The sequence below is a fragment of the Camelus ferus genome, chromosome X (assembly GCF_009834535.1).
Source record: "Camelus ferus isolate YT-003-E chromosome X, BCGSAC_Cfer_1.0, whole genome shotgun sequence".
NCBI classification, from domain to species: Eukaryota; Metazoa; Chordata; class Mammalia; order Artiodactyla; family Camelidae; genus Camelus; species Camelus ferus.
In genome coordinates this window covers 95,575,157-95,581,527 of record NC_045732.1, presented here as the reverse complement: position 1 = coordinate 95,581,527, position 6,371 = coordinate 95,575,157, and the positions used below count along the sequence as shown (strand labels likewise).

Genomic DNA, 6,371 nt, shown 5'->3' with positions numbered 1-6,371 from the left:
TCTGGAAATAAGTAAAACAACACCTGATTCTACATATTTCTAGAGCTCATTGTGTAATTGGCAAAATTGACAGTCAACTCTGAGATAGTCTAATAAAACAGACATTAATAATAAAAAAAAATTCCTTTGAGTCTACAGGCAAAACAAAAAACAAATGAACAAAAAATGAGTGACCTACAAGAAAAGAAATCAGGTGGCAACACACTACTTGCCAGGATTATAGAAAGAAGACAAGAGTGAAGAAACATTTTAAAGAAATTTAAGTTAAAAAAAAGTAGGAAGTGCTCGCTTTGGCAGCACATATACTAAAATTGGAACGATGCAGAGAAGATTAGCATGGCCCCTGCACAAGGAAGACATGCAAATCTGTGAAGTGTTCCATATTAAAAAACAAAGAAAGAAAAAAGTAGAAGCCAAGGATCTCAGTTTTAAATGTTTAAGAACTCAAGAAATTTTGTATGCAAGAACTCTTTCTGAGGATTCCACTAAGGGTCAAGTTTCATTCCGCTAAAAGATGATTGGAAAATTTTGGCAAGAGAACAGATAGTGAGGATTGGATAGGTTTAATTATACATCTAAGACAAATATGAGGATAAGAATCGAAGAACGTTCTCTGACGAAGTAGAAATACAACTCAAAATGGGAGCAAAGGAGGAAATGTAGAATAAGCTCAATGATTGCTACCTAGGTTATAGGTGGGAGCCAAAGGATATCATTTAAATTAGCAAACCAAATAGTAGAAACCTAGGTGGTAAGGAAAACGGGGACTAAAAGCTGAGATCCTTAGCTATTCCAATATGGCTTCCTCGTGCTGTGACTCTTGTGGTATATTTTGAATATTTCAAATATTAGATAGGCTTCATGCTCCTCTCTCTCTCTCTCCCTCCCCTTCTCTCTCTCTCTCTCTCTCACACACACACACACACACACACACACGCACACACAGCCACCAGCCCAGACCATTCATTACATAACACTTCTCCATTCTATGTTTTGTAATCTTATGGTGACACTCTCACATTCTCAGCCCACAAAAAAGAAATACTTCACCTTCCTGCTCAGCCAGCTGCTCCACTTCTAGCCAGGGAATCCAGCTCCAATTCAGCCTGCCAAAGAGCTTCCAGGGCAGCTTTATTTACACAGTTTTACACAAAACATTTGTCTGCAGGGACAGCATCCCTGCCTTCAGTCGGAGCCAGATATTGAAAGGTTATTCTCTATTCTGGGAGGTTGTTGAAATTTAAAGGTTTTTAAAATTCTAAGCTGTAATAGTTTGCTTTAGGGCTCACTCAGTCGCTTGATACTCGAACCATAAAAGAGCAGACAGGAGGTAGTTCAGAAAAAAAATATGAAAGATGATGCTGGCTTTTAGTTCGAGGTCAAAATATTTTTTACCATGTTAAGGCAATATCCATCTATTCCTGTTTCACTAAGGTTTAACCAAATATTATCATAAAGAAACATTGAATTCTCTCAGATGCCTTTTGGGGCACATATCAAGAAGATCATATGTTTTCTACCTTTCACCTATTAATAAAATAAATATTATAATATTAATATATTTCATCATACTGAAGCATCTTCACATTTCTAGAATGAATACTACTTGGTATGGTTAATGCATGACGGCAGTCTGTTATTAGTATCTCAGAGTTTTTGCAGCAACATTTTTAAGTGATATTTCATCAAATTTATTTTTTAATTTAGTTTTTTATTTTAAGTTTTAATTTATTTTGGGGGGTAATTAGGTTTGTTTATTAAATTATTTATTTTTTAGAGGAGGTACTGAGAATTGAACCCAGGACCTCATGCATGCTGAGCATGTGCTTTACCATTTGAGCTATATCCTCCCCTCATCAAATTTATTTTGAACAATCTCTTTTTCTTGACTGACTTTTTTTCCTACCAAATCATCTCTTTCTATCAAGAGCAGAGCTTATCTACATACCACGGCCCAGCACCATGCATGGTCCCTACCCAGTCTAGGATTCCTTTTTATACCATGGCTGAGCCCAGCACAAAGGAGCCCTCATACAGCTCCCATTCTCTAACCACAGTAGCCAGTGAGCTGGGAGATGGCCCTCTGCCTAGTTCAGGACCCTTATGCAGACCTCCACTCCCCAAATCGCTGAGCAGACAATCTTCCAACACATACCGTATCAGTAGGATTTCCCCTGTCCAGATTAAGGCTTATATCCATACCACTGTTCAGCAAAGGATAGTCCCTACCCATTACAGGGCTCAACACACATGACCCACTCAGGAGCCAGCACTGGACCAGAAAGTCTAAATCTATGCTATGATTCCCACTAGACCACAGTTACTCCAAAACCATAGTTAAGCACACTAGAATTCAAGTCTAAACCATGAGCATACCACTACTCATCAAATCAAGAGACAAGCATGTGCCAAGAACAGGGTTCATATAAGTATATACCACTTCAGCCAATCATTCACTCATTTTTCATTCATTAAATCTATATTTATGAACATCTACTATATGTCAGGCATTGTGCTAAAGTAGCCCCCACAGCACTCTGACAGGTAGTCCCCTAACCATACCAGCAACTAGATCTAGCAAGCCAAGAGTCAGCCACATCTTAGACCAGGCTTATAGCTATACAACCTCTCAAAATACATTAAGTGCCTCTAAGTACCTTCTCAGCAAAGAGCCTAAATCCACACTAGGACTCTACAGGGGACAGCTTTCACCAAGGACGGGGTAGGATCCATACCCATATACATACCAGAGCTTAGCACACCAGCCCTAGGCCAAAGCCAAGCCTGAATCTTTACCACTGTTCAGCAATTATGGGATACCCTTTCCTAAGCACTTGGCTTACACATATGTCAATAGCTTAGCCACATACCACCATTAAGCACACTTGGGAAGGCGCCTCAGACCATGGCCTTAACTTTATCTCTGCCCTTGTAAGCCATGAGACAAATCTCACCCAGGTAAGTGCCCAAGCAAGAACAATCAACTCAATTCTCCACACCATTTTTGCTTATATCTATAGTTTATTCATTTTTATTGAAACATAGTATTCCACTGGATGAATATGGCATGTTGAACTATTCACTCTTGAGGGACAGCTTCTATAAATAAATAAATGAATGAATGAATACACACATATACCCCAGGGTACATAAGAATGTATTTCTGAAGATATATACCTGTGTGGAAGTGTTCAATCATGAAATAATGTGTATCTTCAAATTTAGTAAATAATAATACACAATTTTCTAAAATGGTTGCAATGGTTTAAAAGTCTCACTGTTGCTCCATGTTCTTGCCAGCCATTATTAGTGTCAGGCTTTTAATTTTCACCAGTTAAGTGGGTATGTAATGGTATTGCATTGTGGTTTTAATTTGCATTTCCCTGATTACTAATGAGGTTAAGCAAATTTTTGTGTTTACTATCTATTTGGATTTACAATTTTCTGGAGTGACTAAGTTTCTAGCCTATTTTTCTATTGTATTATCTATCTTTTTTCTTATTTATAGTTCTTTATTTATTTTGGAAAATAGCTTTTTTTTCTACTTAATTTATTGCAAATATCTACTCCCACTCTGTGACTTGTCTTTTTTAAAAACTTTTTTTATTGAAGTATAATTGATTTACAATGTTGTATTAGTTTCTGGTATACAACATAGTGATTCAGGTATACATATATATTCTTTTACATATTCCTTTTCAATACAGGTTACTACAAGCCATTAAATATAGTTCTCTGTGCTATACAGTAGGAGACTTGTCTTTTCATCTTATGGTATTTTCTGAGAAAGAGAATTTAATTTTAAAGCACTCAGACTCATCAATACTTTCTTTTATGGTTAGTTTTACATGTCTTTTTAAAGAACTCTTTCCTTGCTCCCCAATTTTTCTTTTATTACCTTATGAAATCTTCATTGTTTAGTCATTTACATTTAGACCTTTAATCCACTGGCATTGATTTTTGTGTATGGTATGAGGTAGGGGGTCCAATTTCTTTTTTTTTTTTCAATACAGATAGTCAATTGTACCAGCATAATCTGTTGAAAACGCCATCCTTTCCTCACTGCTCTGTAACACCATCTTTATGCACGTGTGCACATATGCAGCAGTCTGTTTCTGGGCTCTCTGTTCTGTTCCAGTGACTTAAGTATCTTTCCTTGCATTAATATCACACTATTAATCAACATAGCTTTACAATAAGTCTTGATATTTGGTCAAGCAATCCCTCCCACTCTGTTCTTCAAGAGTGCCTTGGCTATCTCTGGCCCTGTGGATTTCCACATAAGTCTTTTAATCAGTTTGTCAAGTTCTGCAAAAAACCTTCTGGGGCTTTAACTGTAATTGCATTGAATCTATGGATTAGTTGACTTTTTTTTACTATTGTTGGTTTGCAACCTGGGAAGTACCCTGGGTGAAATTCAAAACTAGTCCCTGTACACAGAAGGTAAGGAGAGACAGAGGAAAGAGTCAGACCACCCCAGATTGGTGGTGGCAGTTTTAGAAAGTAAGGGAATCTACATAGAAGACTTGTCTTGGGTGAGACAAGTAGACTTTGCATCCACTCATCAGAATCTTAAAAGTTCAACTGGGTTCAGTCACGTATACCGGTCCAGATGGCCTCAACAACACAGTGCTCTCTCAAGGTTACGCCCTTGAAAATACCTCCTACTGTGGGAATGGTGGACAGAACATACATTCCAAGGACCAGGGTGGGGCTGAGGAGCATCTGATCACCTGGGTCCAGCTGATGGTCACATCCCCTCAAAGACCTCCTCCACCAAAAATATTTAGTCTTCTAATCCCTGAACACAATATATCTCTTCATTTGTCTAGGTCTTCTTTAATGCTTCTTAATAAGGTTTTATATTTTTATCCATAGAGTATGTAAGCTTTTCCTGTTATATTTGTTTTAAGGTTTTCCCAACATTCTACTATGAAATTTTTCAAAAATATAGAAAAGGGGAAAGAATTTTCCAGTGAATACACACCACCTTGATTTTACCATTAACATTTCACTACATTTGCTTTATCATGTATCTATTCGTCTCTCTATCCTTCTATTCATCCATTAAGTCCTGTTATTTTGGGTGTATTTCGAAGTAAATTACAGACATTGGTACACTCACCCCTAAATTCTTCAACATACTATTTCCAAGTGTTTTTCTCTTTTGCGATGCTACTGGTTGTATCTTTATTTTTTAATTTCCACTTTTCTGTTTGTTGCCATTATGTGGGAAAAAATTAATTTCATATATATATATATATACCTTCTATCCAGTATTCTTGTTGAACAGTCTCTTTAATTCTAATCATTGATCTCTATACACTTTTGGAATGGTTACATACACAGTCATGGCATATGCAAAGAATAAAAATTCTGGTTTATCCACTTAAAACCTTCTATCATTCTTCCCTTTCCTGCACTGCATAGGACCTCCACTACAATGTTAAAGAGAAATGGTGATGATAGTGGGCATCTTCATCATGTTCATGACCTCAAAGGAAAAGCCTTCAATTGCTCACCTCAAATATGATGATGCCTATACATTTTTTTCAAGATCCTTATCAAAGACATTCTTTTCACGGGCAGAGTATAGCTCAAGCAGTAGTGCACATGCTTAGCATGCATAAGGTCCTGGCTTCAATCCGCAGTACCTCTGCTAAAAATAAATAAACCTAATTATCTTCCACAGCCAAAAAAAGTTTTTAAAAAAGACATTCCTTTCTATTATTTTGCTATTAGTTTTTGTCATGCATGGATATTGAATTTTATGGTTTTTTCTGCATCTTCTGAGATTAGCACATGATTTTCCCCTTTAATATGTTAGTATGACCAATTAAAACACTTGATCCCCTGATATCAAAATATCTTTGCATTTCTGGAAATAAACCCAACTTATTCAAGATATTTTATCCTTTCCACTACATATTGTTGGACTTAGTTTGCTAAAATTTGGTTTAGGATTTTTGCATCTATGTTCATAAATGAGATTGGCCTGTCGTTTGCATTTCTCATACTGTCCTTGTTGGGTTCTGGTACCAAGGTCATAGGAGCCTCATAAAATGTGTTGGGCAATATCTTATCTCTAGTCTCTGGAAGAGATTGGAGCTACTTCTTCAAATATTTAGTAGAACTCAATTGTGAAGCTCTCTGTGTCTGAAATTTTAATATTATTTGAGTTTTCTAATATTTGTCTGTATCAATTTTGGTAAGATGTGTTTTCAGATAATTTATCCATTTTATTTAAGTGTTAAAATGTGCAATATAAAGTTAGTCACGATATCCTTTTATTATCTAAATGTCTTCTAGCTCTTAAACTAATTGATTGCTCACTACATTAGTAGCTCGCTGATGGTTTTAAACATATCTTT

At 36.3% G+C, this 6,371-nt stretch overlaps 1 non-coding gene across 1 annotated transcript; it reads left to right on the top strand.

Annotated features, from left to right (window-relative positions):
• Positions 1-281: 281 nt before the first annotated feature.
• Positions 282-388, top strand: LOC116662335. The gene has a single exon (XR_004318371.1). It is a non-coding gene; the product is annotated as a U6 spliceosomal RNA (small nuclear RNA).
• The last annotated feature ends 5,983 nt before the right edge of the window (positions 389-6,371 follow it).